Here is a 15,066-nt window from a genome sequence, read left to right on the forward strand (position 1 = left end):
ATCTTCACCCTCATAGAGGCTTTCAATGTATTCTTTCCACCTATCTGCTCTCTCCTCTGCATGTAACAGTGGATTTCCCGTTGCACTCTTAATGTTACCACCGTTGCTTTGAATGTCACCAAAGGATGTTTTCACTTTCCTGTATGCTGAGTCTGTCCTTCCGACAATCATATCTTTTTCGATGTCTTCACATTTTTCCTGCAGCCATTTCGTCTTAGCTTCCCTGCACTTCCTATTTATTTCATTCCTCAGCGACTTGTATTTCTGTATTCCTGATTTTCCCGGAACATGTTTGTACTTCCTCCTTTCATCAGTCAACTGAAGTATTTCTTCTGTTACCCATGGTTTCTTCGCAGCTACCTTCTTTGTACCTATGTTTTCCTTCCCAACTTCTGTGATGGCCCTTTTTAGAGATGTCCATTCCTCTTCAACTGTACTGCCTACTGCGCTATTCCTTATTGCTGTATCTATAGCGTTAGAGAATTTCAAACGTATCTCGTCATTCCTTAGTACTTCCGTATCCCACTTCTTTGCGTATTGATTCTTCCTGACTAATGTCTTGCACTTCAGCCTACTCTTCATCACTACTATATTGTGATCTGAGTCTATTTCGGTCTGCTGTCGATTCTGATTAGAACAACCCGGTCACTGAACTGTTCACAGTAACACACCGTCTGCCCTACCTTCCTATTCATAACGAATCCTACACCTGTTCTACCATTTTCTGCTGCTGTTGATATTACCCGATACTCATCTGACCAGAAATCCTTCCACTTCACGTCACTGACCCCTACTATATCTAGATTGAGCCTTTGCATTTCCCTTTTCAGATTTTCTAGTTTCCCTACCACGTTCAAGCTTCTGACATTCCACGCCACGACTTGTAGAACGTTATCCTTTCGTTGATTATTCAATCTTTTTCTCATGGTAACCTCCCCCTTGGCAGTCCCCTCCCGGAGATCCGAATGGGGGACTGTTCCGGAATCTTTTGCCAATGGAGAGATCATCATGACACTTCTTCAATTACAGGCCACATGTCCTGTGGATACACGTTACGTGTCTTTAATGCAGTGGTTTCCATTGCCTTCTGCATCCTCATGTCGTTGATCATTGCTGATTGTTCCGCCTTTACGGGCAATTTCCCACCCCTAGGACAAGAGAGTGCCCTGAACCTCTATCCGCTCCTTCGCCCTCTTTGACAAGGCCGTTGGCAGAATGAGGCTGACTTCTTATGCCGGAAGTCTTCGGCTGCCAATGCTGATTCTTTATCAAAATTTAGACAGTGACGGGGATCGAACCCGGGACCGATGACGTTTTGATTATGAATCAAAGACCACGGATACTCCCCTAGACCACGCGAAAGCGTTACGGAGATGATAGATAAACTTCAGTAGAAGACTCTGCAGGAGAGACGCTCAGTAGCTCGGTACGGGCTTTTGTTGAAGTTTCGAGAACATACCTTCACCGAAGAGTCAAGCAGTATATTGCTCCCTCCTATGTATATCTCGCGAAGAGACCATGAGGATAAAATCAGAGAGATTAGAGCCCACACAGAAGCATACCGACAATCCTTCTTTCCACGAACAATACGAGACTGGAATAGAAGGGAGAACCGATAAAGGTACTCAAGGTACCCTCCGCCACACACCGTCAGGTGGCTTGCGGAGTATGGATGTAGATGTAAAAAGCTCTCTAAAACCGATGACGATGAATCGTTAATGTTCTGAAACCTATAGCTGCTTCTCTGCCAGCCCCGGTAGACAAAATGGGTTCAAGTTTTCTTCAGTCTTTCCAGCACTGTTCTAAAATCATTGTGGCGATACCTTAAACTGTCCTTGAAATATTATAGTGTCAACGTTTCGTGCGACGGACTAAATGGACACGGCTATTCAACTGAAGCTAATATGCTCTCAGCAGATGAAAGTCATTTTCATCTCTATCACTCGTAGGTACTACTCAACAAAGCTCTATTTTCAACAGATTCATCATTGACAGGCAGCATGTAAGTGGCTATTACACCCTGTAGGGCATCAATATCGCTGTAGCGTCAATATTAAAAATATAATTGTGAACTAATCATAAAATCCGTGGTAAGTGTCACAACTGCTGTTTTGAGGAAATCGCAAAAACTTCCAGAAAGCACTCCTTTTTGATATCCTTATTTTTTTACAGCCTAAAAAAAATGAAGACAGTTAATCTACAAAATTGTTGATGGAACAAAACAAGAACAGTGCTATGCGCCAATCTCTTTAACATAAAAACTGGGCTAATTCTACCACTTGTATCTGTAAATAAAGGGGCGTGGGAAGGATAATAACAACAATTTTACTATTATAAAAATCTGGAAACTACTGTTTACAGTTTTTCTACAATATTATCACGAAAAGTCAGTTAGGCCTAAGAAGTGCTATGTTATCAAACAGACTAATTAAAGAACAAAGACAGAATCAAGCACGTTACTGTGTTTTATTTCACAATAAATGCCTTTTACGAAGTTTAAAAAGTTACATTTTGTATTAATTTACCACTATTATATGAACAGAATATTACAATGTTACAGTCTATATAAACAGCTGCTGTGTTTACTCGTTCAGATTTTGGTAAAACAGTTCGTTTCCTTGTTTGAGATAAGGTATCTTTTTTAAGTCCTCAGTTTTCATTCTGACTGTTAGTTCAAGCTAGGGTAGGTCTAAGCCTTTTATGGTTTTCATCTTGACACCTTTTTTGAATACAATCGATTGCTACCACGTTTCAACTTCATTGAATTTTTTTTATATAAACACTTTTCCTGGGTTGGTTTTGGAAACTTTGAGCCAAACGGCCTTGAAAATTTCTAACATTTTTGTGATGATGTGTTCTTTAGTTACTTTGGAGAAGTCATAAAAATCACCATCGTTCATCACAGCGGTTAGAAAAGAAGTTTTGCTATTGGCGTTACACAAAACTCTCACAAGCTCCAAAGGAACTTCACATTTTTCTACTCTTTTATTTTTTCAATTAGAACAAAGTCTTGGTCACAGGTTAAGTATGAGTGTTCAGAGACGATATACGTGCTGGGAACTTCGTCAAAGAAATGATTACAGACCAAGTATATCCATAGGAACAATACCATTTGATTTTTGTTTTGGACCCGGCTGTTGTCAGACCACACTATTAAATTTTTCTTCTGGGTAATTTTACTTTTAATCCCCATTAACACACAGCTCGCTATTTCGTTGCCTCCCCTCGCACTCATGCCCTCGTGCCAAAAAACATAAAACCTTTATTATTATCTGCCACACACAATCACAAATTGTAACATGAAAGTTGACGTAAATAATATATTTGGCCGTGTAGAAATGTTGGCAAAGAGAAAACCTGTTGTAAATCTATGAATACTGTGGATGTATCACTTGTAGGAGTGGTACAATATACATGGTCACGTTCCATCTCTTCTCTAGCTTTTTCAGTGCGTCTATGGTGAAATTCTTGTGAAGTATGATGTACAGCTCTGTTGGTTCAGTCATTCAACATTTTACTTTTGAGCAGATCACTTGTGTTACAGGTATCTTTTCTTGGGCGATGAAATCGCAGTTTAGGAAAGTGTTCTTTCGGTACTTTTTTGTGGTACAAATATCTAATGTTTGTGTTTGGATAAAGCGAAACAAAAGCCTCATACATTCTGCTGTAATTCAAATCTTGGCTTAAAAATAGAAGGGAGCTTTTAGCCCTTGTGCAATGGCTTCCGTCCTTGGGGAAACTTTTGATGTCTTCAACAATGCGTTTTACATCAGCAGTTGCATATTTCCTTTCTTAGTTTTTATTTCTCCTACGGTCAATGTAGGTACCATCACCACTCCTTTATGCTTTTACCATGGTTTTCACTCTTCGCCTGGTAATTCTGTGTATTTCAAGAAAGGTTTTTTTTGCAAACTCGAAAATGTTCGCCTTCGTCATCAGGAACTGTATAAAAAACACTAGCCTGTCTGCGACTCTCCTCGGGTTCTTCATAAGAACCATGAGGCCTTCTTCTAACACTGCATACACTTACGTTTCTCATCAAATAAGAGTTTTTCTTAACATTATCTCCTAGTTGGATGGTTGGTTGTTTTTGGGGAAGGAGACCAGAAAGCGTGCTCATTGGTCGCATCGGATTAGGGAAGGATGGGGAAGGAAGTCGGCCGTGCCCTTTCAGAGGAACCATCCCGGCATTTGGCTGGAGTGATTTAGGGAAATCACGGAAAACCTAAATCAGGATGGCCGGATGCGGGATTGAACCGTCGTCCTCCCGAATGCGAGTCCAGTGTCTAACCACTGCGCCACTTCGCTCGGTTATTATCTCCTAGTTCGTAGGATTGAATATGTTTTATTTGTGTTCCAATGCAATGTCTCTACATTGATTGCGGCACTAGCACGAAACCTACAACAAATAAACACGGGAATTAGAGGTAGTAAATAATTTTTGACTGCCACGAATAACCTGTTTGTTTCCTACTCTGCACATTTAGTAGATCGACTATAGTTTAGAAACCAAGTCAAACATAACCTAACGTGCATAATCTAAACGTAGGTTAGCTTGAAACGCCACAGAAAAATCATAATCAAGTGAAGTTCTTCAAAAAGCCATAGTCCTAAGGCGTTACAGTTATCATATACACTTACCTCATCAGGTGGAGGTTGTTTTTGAGGTACAGTAATTTTCTTATTGTTCTCATATGGTTTTTCCTCGGCTCTTAGATTCTTTCTTATTTGGGAAACACTACCTTGACCACTTTTTCGACGTTTTTTTGTTTCATCCATCACATAAACCGCAATAGTAAGCACAAGAGACATAACTAATCACCGGATCTTTAACACAATCGAATCTCAAACTAAAAACAACATCACGGGCACATAGACCGGATTTTGTTTCAGAACAGGTGTCACTTAGCAGCTTGCGCATTCTGGTGGCAATGTTTTAAACCACTTCCACAGTGACTACTAGACAGCCCGGTTTTCACTGACGAAGGTTAGGCACATAGCCCATATTTTGACAATAAAGCGAAAATTTTCCTTTTCGGTATTTAGAGCGGATTTTGTAATTAGTCGACAATTATGAGAAGCCACTATCTGGCAACGCCATTGAAAGTCAAGGATAACATCGTTTCATCAGGCTTCATTTTAAACCAGTACGTCATTACTGGATTTGAGGGTTGCTCACTTTGAGATGTACCTAAAAAAGACGTCGATACGCTATCCTCCTCTCAAAAGAATCGTGTGCCATGCGCAGATATAAAATTCATTCATTTTAGCGCTACATCCAATCGCATATTCGCTGATGTTACGTGCAGTGCTCTCTGCCTACTGACAAACCGACAAATAACTTTTTACAGCTTTTATAGCTCTGTTCTCCAACAAGTAAAAATGGAACTCTCATAAGATAGTTCGTTGTCTTTCTGTTTAAGACCCCTTTTTCTTAGGAATAGGTAGAAGTTGTCATTTAAATATTAAGGTCTACGATCCCTTGGCTGTGTATAAAATTTAAGCTTCCAAGTAAGTGTAATCAAATGACACGGCCATTTATGTCATACATTTTGATACACGCAAGCTGACTCATCAAATGAAGTTGTATGGTTCCGGAGACTTTTTTTTTTTTTTTTTGCCCCGACCGGGACTCGAACTCGGGATCTCCTGCCTACATGGTCGGTGCTCTATCCAACTTTTTGTTCAAGTTTCAGACATCTATATCGTATGTATACAGACGGAAGCAAGAAATGAAAATTTGTATCAAGGCCAGGATCTGAACCCAGGTCTCCAGTTCACTACACAGATGCGCTAACTACTACGCCCTCCTGGCACAGTGGCTTTACACATCTGCACAGACTATCCTACCACGCCTCCCTCCTCCAGTCCAAATTCCCATTCACGCGTCAGCCCACAATGAAAAGTGTTAAAAGATGCTCAAGCTGTTTCACGTTCGCCGCATACACCGGACTGGGGAGGGGTATTGGGGACAGGTTCCGACTACAGTAGGCGCTCCGACCCGTTGATCGGACTTAGGAAGACGAAGCAGCGGTTTTAACCTTGGACATAAGTTCTAGAAAATCTTTGCTCCACCTACCGCTTCACACTGATGTGTGAGCAGTTTCCGCTCGCACACCTAAGTAAGTTCTGAAACTGATAGTTCTATGCGGCTGGTCCCGGCGGAGGTTCGAGTCCTCCCTCGGGCATGGGTGTGTGTTTTTGTCCATAGGATAATTTAGGCTTAGTGTATAAGCTTAGGGACTGATGACCTTAGCGGATAAGTCCCATAAGATTTCACACACATTTGAACATTTGAAACGATAGTTCATTTAATTAGAAATACTTCGGAATACTGTCCCAAACGCATTTGCGAGCCATACCCCTGCATTGTTCCGCCGTAAATAACTGCAGATCTTTTTTCGTCAGTTGATAGCTCTCTAATGGAAAGATCGATCTGTGTCGAAGGACGTGCTGCACTACTTTCATCTTCGAGTAGCTGAGTCCTGTCTTGCAATCGTTTGGACCAAGTACATCCATTTGATCGGCCAGTACAGCCTACGAAGTAAGCCTCTTTCAGCGACTGATACGTTGCTGGTTACTTTTTCGTTCACGGAATGTAGCACTTTCCCATTACGCAAGGAAGACTTCCGTTCAAAGGAACAGACATCATTTCAAGACGAATCTCCCCGTCGTGCCTCGAATGCAAGAGTCAGCTGTGTTACTAGGCAAAGCAACTATCTGAATTGGCCTATCGCCGGATTTGAGTTACTTTGTACGTTCTCACTATTATTCTGCGCACAACACTGCGAGCTCATACTACAGAAACATCCGCATCTAGTGCTTGAGTGGCGCAACAATTTTCTCTTCGTTCCAAGGCCGCTCTTTATTCATTTTTTAGTAATCAGTCTCTGACTGGTCTGATGCGATCCGCAATAAATTCCTCTCTTGTGCCAAACTTTTCCTCTCAGAATAGCGCTTGCACCATGCGTGCTCAATTATTTGTTGCGTGTCTTACAATGTCTGCCTACCCCCTACAGTTTTTACCCTCTAAATCTAGTAGTGTGGAAGTAACTCCGTGATGTCGAAACTGATATCGGCCTGTCCCTTGTTCTCGTCAGTGTTCCTTTCCTTGCCGATTCGGCGAAGAAACTTCTCATGTCCAGTAGTTTCAGTCGACCAAGATTTCAACTCACTCTCAGTACGTCCATCTTTTTAGGGATGGTTGCGGGACACGGCTGTTTGATAGAAGATGTCGAATTAAATATCTCTCAGAAGTCTATTTTCAACCTTATTTTATTTGGCAACCAGTTTCACCGTTTTGCTACGCCATCTTCAGTCCTTTGACCGACGTGAAACGAAGAATCCACCTCGCTTGCGAACAAACCAGGACCCATAAATATTATTGGTAGACATTTGCTATAGTGAACACTTCAACCATCACCTGCCGACTGTTTCAACATTCTCTTGTAGCGGCACATCTGTTCTTTATCAGTTGTCGAACACCCATGTTCCGCTACCATTAAATACTGTGTCCTATCGTACATTGCCAAAAATTTCTTCATGAGGTTAAGGCCGATGTTTGGTACTAGCAGACTTCTCTGCGTCCCGGCGGAGGTTCGAGTCCTCCCTCGACCATCGGTGTGTGTGCGTTTGTCCTTAGGGTACTTTAGGTTAAGTTGTGTTTAAGCTTAGGGACTGATGACCTTATCAGTTAAGTCCCATAAGATTTCACACACATTTGAACATTTTTTGAAGTTCTCTGCACCAGGAAACCCCTCTTCGCCAGTGCTGGTCTGCTTTTTATTTCTCCTTGTCTCGTCCATTATATGTTGCTGTTTTCTCTTTGCATTATGATTACCAGTTCCAAGGTTATGTTGATCGTTAAACCGATGTTTGCTACTCATCATTACCTTCGAGTGTTTCCGGTTTACTGTCAATCCATAGTGTGTGCTAAGTAGATTGATCAGTCTATTCAACGCGTCCAGTAATTCTTCTTCAGTCACACTGAGGATAGCAATGTCATCAGCATACCTTATCACTGATTTGCTTTCATCCTGAGTTTTAATACCACTGTTGAGCCTTTGTTTTATTTCTGCCATTTCTTTTTCCATTCACAGATCGACCAGTATGGTCGAAAGAATACATCCCTGTCTTTCATGCTTTGTAATGTATCCTAGCACTTCGTTCTGGTTAGCCACGAGGTCTTGGGCGCCTTGCACGGTTCGCGCGACTCCCCCCGTTGGAAGTTCGAGTCCTCCCTCGGGCATGGGTGTGTGTGTGTGTTGTCCTTAGCATAAGTTAGTTTAAGTAAGATTAAGAAGTGTACACGCATAGGGACTGATGACCTAAACAGTTTAGTGCCACAGGAACTTACCACCACTTCGTTCTTTGTCTTCCGTTCTTATTGTTCCGTCTTGGTTCTTCTTTATACTGTATGTTACCTATCTTTCCTTATAGCTTACTCCAATTTTTCACAGAATTTGGAACATGCTGCACTATTTTACATTTTCCAATGCTTTTTCTAGCGTGACGGCACTTATTAACTTGTACAGTTTGGTTGAAAATGATACGCCACCTGACAATGTCCGAGAGACGGCCTGGAGCGCATGCGGCTATGGCAGGCAGCCACTGGCTCCGTGATAATGGTTTCGTTGCAGCTCTGGACGCACCCCTTCCATTGTACTACGTTCACTCGACACGCTCTTGTGTTTCAGATTCGTATGTGAACCACAGTACAGGAAAACCTACAGAGCTATAGTGTATACATCCACTCCAGAAAAACGGAAACTTGATATCATATACCGAATTCAAAAAATTGGGATGGCAAATGTGGACAAGCAGTGACATACCGCACTTTGGGAAAGGGCAGGGTTCGGGCGCTTGGGGACTATCATCTAGGAATAGGTCTAGCAGGTCGGCTGTTCGCATGCCACTGCTTACGGGAAGTGGTTCATGGACGATGAAACCGTGTGTAGGCGACAAAGTGTTGCACGCCTGAGGCTCGTCAAGGAACTTGCAAGTCTGAGGTTTGGTCGCTCTGTAAAGCGGGATAGGCGGCGAACGGTGGCAGATCTGACGGCAGAGTACGATTATCGTGCAGGAAAAAGTGTTTCAGAGCACGCTGTTCAGCCCACATCGTTGAACATGGGCTGCGTGGCAGATGACCCCTGCGCGTTCCCAAGTGAACCGAAAGTCGTCGTCAGTTACGTTTCCAGTGAGCACAGGGCGCTATAGACTGGACAGTGGGTCGGTGGAAACGGGACGCCTGACTGGATCAATGGCTTTCCTCGTTCCAGTAGATCAATGGTCGTGCCTGTATACTCCGTCATCGTGGGAAACAGCTGCTCGAAACATGCACAGCGCCTCTGATGGAAGATGTGGAGGCAGTGTGACGCTGTCTGGGCATTCACCCGTGCTCCCATTACACCTGTGGTAGTAACCGAAAGCAGCGTGACTACATGAACATTATTGAGGACCTCCTGAATCCCTTTCCAAACAGCGGTGGCAACTTCCAGCAACATTACAGTAGGTGTCACAAAGACAGAACCACGCTACAGTGGTTGATGTGTATGGTATTGAAGTCATGATGGTGTCTTAGCTAGCAAATACACCTGACATGAACCCAAACGAACACACGTGCATCACCCACATATCACTGGCCCGTAATTTACAGAAATTGCGTGACCTGTGCGTAAACATCTGGAGCCACGTAGCTCCCCAAATCTACCAAGGACTTGCTGAATCAATGGCATAAAGAATCGCTGTTGTATTGCATTTCAAAGGTGGACCAATACGTCGTTAATAAGTTGTTCATGATGTTTCATCTAATTATACCATGTGTCTCTAACCCTGTGGGTCAAGCTGAAACAGTTGATAGCGGTCCACAACCGATTATATTGAGATAGGGAACAATGGTCGGAAATTCGTATCTATTATGTCATGCAGATGCACAGCGAACACCACATAACAAGAACGTAGCTCAAAGTAATTGTTCAAAGCGACGACCGCCAGTCTGTGCATATATTGCAACGGCGCGCCGGCCGCTGTGGCCGAGCGGTTCTAGACGCCTCAGTCTGAGACCGCGCGACCGCTACGGTCGCAGGTTCGAATCCTGCCTCGGGCATGGATGTGCGTGATGTCCTTAGGTTAGTTAGGATTAAGTAGTTCTAAGTTCTAGGGCACTAATGACCTCAGATGTCCCATAGTTCTCAGAGCCATTTGAATCATTTTTGCAACGGCGCATGAAGTTCTGCCACAGTTTCGAAAAGACCGTGGATTAGTTGTACGCCAGAACAGGCAGAGGGTGATAAGCAGCGTATGCTTCTGACCACCAAACAGACGTACTATACACAGTTTAGCTCATAGCACGTGTGACAACCACATGCATTGCACGTTCACCACTGTCGGTGATGATGTTTGGTTTGTGGGGCGCTCAACTGTGCGGTCAGCAGCGCCCGTACAAAGTCCCTTTTTACACAGTCCAATTTTTACTCAGCCCAATCTAGCCACTGTCACGAATAATGAAGATGATGACGATGTAATTCTAAGGACAACACAAACACCCAGTCGGCGGGCAGAGAAAATCCCCAACCTGGCTGGGAATCGAACCCGAAACCCCGTGATCCAGAAGCAGAACCGCTTCCTATCACGACTCCAGAGAGTACCGAACCATAATCGATATGCCGCGCTCGAAACACTCGTAGCGCAGCAGCTGTATGGGATGGCAGGGGCCACACCTACCAACCCATGGGCATCGCGTGTGTGGGTAACGATTGGTCGATGCCTCATTAAATACCGAAGCACTGAGCTACGGCGGTGAATTCTCTTCAGCGCGCCGAGTCGTGTACAGTTACTGCCGAGTCTAGAAGCTGCAGTGTTCGTCCGTCGTCTTCCAGACTTGGGCTCCGTAGGCATCATAAGCCAGCTCTGGACTCTACATAGGCATCACTCAGAGACACAGGACTTTAATATTTTAGAGGTAATAATTTCAAAAGTCAAACTGTGCTGGACATTCCACAAGAAGAAGCATCACTTAAATTGTGTGTTTCTCCATATTTCATAAATATCATTTTATTACTAATTGTCGGTAATCTTTCTGATTGAAGATAACCTCGCTGTCCTCCTGCATTCTCAACAAGCATGAGACAGCTTGTGATGTATCCATCGTGTGTGCCGTGCATGGCGCGGTTCAAAGGTGGAACGTTACTCGTCCACGAGAGTTGGCAAACATGCATTTCATGTACAGTGCGGCACGATGAAGTGGCCATAGAGCAGCACGGATACGCTGAGACCGCTTCTCCAATGGGCGTCATCCTAACTGGAAGAAGATTATCTCTGTGCCTGCCAACTTACGAAAAGCCATCGTTCTCACCAAATGGCCAAGGTTCCCTCCAAAGACAATGGCTCTGAGTACTATGGGACTTAACAGCTGTGGTCATCAGTCCCCCCTCCAAAGACATGTCCGAGCAATAGACTTTGAGGAGATGGTGTTGGATCGTGCAGCCGACTGCCCAGCAATAAGCACCTGTCGGTTGCCCGTGAAACGCACACTGCGAAGGATACAGTGCGCCGAGTGTTGTGTCCTCGCCAGTGGACGCAACAGGAGCGTGCTCAGACACAGTTCCCGACTGGCGCCACGGGCGGCGCTTTCAGTTTCGTCGCCAGCTACAAGTGCAGCCCAATGAGCACTCTCCGCGCGCTCACGCCAATGAGATGGACTTCCCCGTAATAATAAGCGACGGCCACAGGCGCCAACGGACAGTTGATGTTCGGCGTTGGCGTTAAGACAGTGCTACAGTGTGCGTCTTTTATGACGGCGGCCTAGTTTAGGTTCGTTCTGCGCATCTGACGTCACAAAACAGAGTCAGCCAATGAACAGAGAACGACGTTGCCAGAGCTCGACTGCAGTGCAGTCATATATAAAGTAATTGAACAAAAGCAATGTCTTGATAGCAGACTTTCTTTTATAGAAAGTTTGGAAAAAGCATTCTTTATACCAATTGCTTCATATTCTATCAATTAATTAAACCAAACAAGCAATAAGCCTCCTAATTCAGGAGATAGCAAGGAAAAGTGTTCGTAACATTCTCACTAACAGCTTTTTTGCAATAAAGAACAGCGGTAATTGTTTGTTTCCTATTGTACTTCGACGAAACGTGAGTAATTCATAATCATACCAACAGTGTTTGTCGGTATTTTGCGTGATATTTAAAGTCCTCCGGGAGATATATCGAATGACGAGCTGCGTTAGCGTAATGGTTCATGTGTAAGGCTGCTAAGTGAAAGGTTCTGAGTTCAAACCTTGATCGGTGCTTAATATTTGCTTTATTTAAAAACAACATCGAAGTGTCTTACTTCATGAATTTCATTCGTTTGAATGTAATTTTTTGAAATTTCTAGTGGCATCTAAAATCGACCATACGAAAAATATACGCTATGGACTTTTACCTCTGCAAACTTCAAAATTTCGTGCAATGGTTTACTACATCTAATGCTGCACAATAACTGCGTTGAACATCGAAACAAAATTAAGTCAATTTATGGGGGGAAGGTATCAGTCAAGAAGATGTGTAAAAATCATATTTTTGGCCCAAATAGTTTTTGTGAAATCGAATGATAAAGCCTGCCAAAGCAGTCGGAATACCATGCGTCTGCACAGGCGAGCAGTGCAGTGACGACAAAATCGCGCACAGCGCGGAATGCGGGGAGCACGTCTCTGTAGCAGCCAAAGGGTTAATGCGCCCGTGGTGGCTTTACTTCATAAACTGCGGGCTCCCCCCGCTAAACGTAGGTTTGCGAACTATACTATGGCGCTGCTTCTCTTGGCGCGTACAACTGGCAACGCAGGAATCTCCCGCGTCTGGTCGGGCATGCGCGAACCGCCAAGATAAAAGAATTGAACTATAGTACGGAGTTCCAGAGCTGCAGTTCGTAGCAACAGTTGGCAGAGGAAATCAGCCTGCGACACTTCGTCTACAAGTGGAGTCGCCTATAGCCTTCGCATAGGGACAAGTGTTTACTTCAGTGATTGACAGCCAGACCCCAGGAAGGACATTTGTTGACATAGCTTAGTTGTCTCTTTTCGGAAGCGCATCGAAGGGGTTACTGTACATCTTAAGTATGGTAGGACAGTGAAGTGTATATTTGTGTGCCACTAATGTGTTTGCACTGTCACAGTTCCTCTGTCCACCTTGGAGCACCTAGACCTAATACGACGTGTGCGAGCCGTTCAACCCATATGACCCGTACACACATCAGAGGAAGTACTGGTGCAAAAAGTATTACATCCCTATCATAAAGTATGTGTGCAACCACTGGCACCTACGGTTTTGAGACTCGCGTTCACTTCTGTTAAGGGGTTATCTACAGCAGCGTTGTATTGCCGATCTTCATACGGTTTGTATCGTTCACGAATGAGATCTCGTTCAGCCGTGATGGAGTTTCCAGCCATAACAGCTGTGTCTGGATTGAAGACAACCCCCATGTCTTTTACAGCAGTAGTCACCAGCAACGATTCCCTGTCAACGTATTGGCGGGCGTTGTCCAGGAACACCTGACCGGACCTCATTTGCTGATTGGTCCACGTTACCTGGAGTTCCTGCGAGATGTGCTGCCATAGTTCTTGGAGATCGTACTCCTTGTTGTCTACGAGAGGATGTGGTTTGAACACAATGATGCACCAGCCAACTTTGATATTAATGGCTGGAGCATATCACGAACCCTCGTAGTTGGATTGGAAGGAGAGATCATGTCCCATGACCAGCGCGATCGCCGGATCTCACACCTATGGACTTTTTCCTCTGGGGTTACGTCAAGGCGTTGGTGTCTGAAACTCCCGTAGAAACGAATGAAGACTGCTTGCTAGTGTCCAAGCTACCTGTCTCCTGGTATAAAAGACACCAGCGACCTTTGAGAGAGTGCGGCAGAACTTCAAGCGCCGTTGTAATTTATGAACTGAAACTTGCGGTCGTCACTTTGAACAGTTACTATGCGGTGTACACTATCTATAACAGAAAACACTGTAGATTTCCGATCATTGGTTCCGTGTTTGAGCAAAATCGCTGCTGGGCCCACAGTCACCTGCGTCAATATAATCCAAAAGGTTTGACCCATCCTTTACATGTAGAGTTTGTTACATAACGCGCCTTTGCAAGTTTGTGGACCGTAAGCGGAACGTCTCCAGTGTTGCTTGCTGCTGAGTAATATCGACTCATTGCCACGATCGCCAGTAGAGAAGATGGGGCTCGCTGATACGCAGACAGACCTTGTCTCCTATGAACGTGATGCTCTTTTGCCTCAGTGGATGACGGTTTCGGACACGAGTTTCCATCCACATTTTATTTTTCGCCTGGAACCCTCTAAAATCAGTAATGTTGGAAACCACGACAACGGACTAGTGCATTGATAGGAAACGAAGCCTGTCTATCCAGAAACTAGCTCAATCTTCTCCACTGCCGATCGTGGCAATAACTCGCGATAACTGAATAAGAAACAACATTGCGAGACGTTCTGCCTACGGTTCGTCAGCATACAAAGTCACGTTTGCTGCCGAAGGGGTGGTCTGTTGGCAGGCGCCGGATCTGTAGCTTCCACGCTCTGTAGCGTCGTTGGATGACGTTCCCGGTTCAAATGGTTCAAGTGGCTCTAAGCACTATAGGACTTAACATCTGCCGGCCGGGGTGGCCCAGCGGTTCTAGGCGCTACAGACTGCAACTGTTCGACCGCTACGGTCGCAGGTTCGAAACCTGCCTCGGGCATGGGTGTGTGTGATGTCCTTAGCTTGGTTAGGTTTAAGAAGTTCTAAGTTCTATGGGTCTGATGACCTCAGAAGTTGTCTCATAGTGCTAAGAGCCATTTGAACCATTTGAATTTAAGATCTGAGGTCATCAGTCCCCTAGACTTAGAACTACTTAAACCTAACTAACCTAAGGACATCAGACATATACATGCCCGAGGCATGATTCGAACCTGCGACCGTAGCAGCAGCGCAGTTCCAGACTGTAGCGCCTAGAACCGCTCGGCCACAGCGGCCGGCGACGTTTCCTATCGTCAATTTGTTCCTCAAGATACCCTCAACAACACCTC

Source organism: Schistocerca nitens, chromosome 9 (genome assembly GCF_023898315.1).
Source record: "Schistocerca nitens isolate TAMUIC-IGC-003100 chromosome 9, iqSchNite1.1, whole genome shotgun sequence".
Classification (NCBI taxonomy): Eukaryota; Metazoa; Arthropoda; class Insecta; order Orthoptera; family Acrididae; genus Schistocerca; species Schistocerca nitens.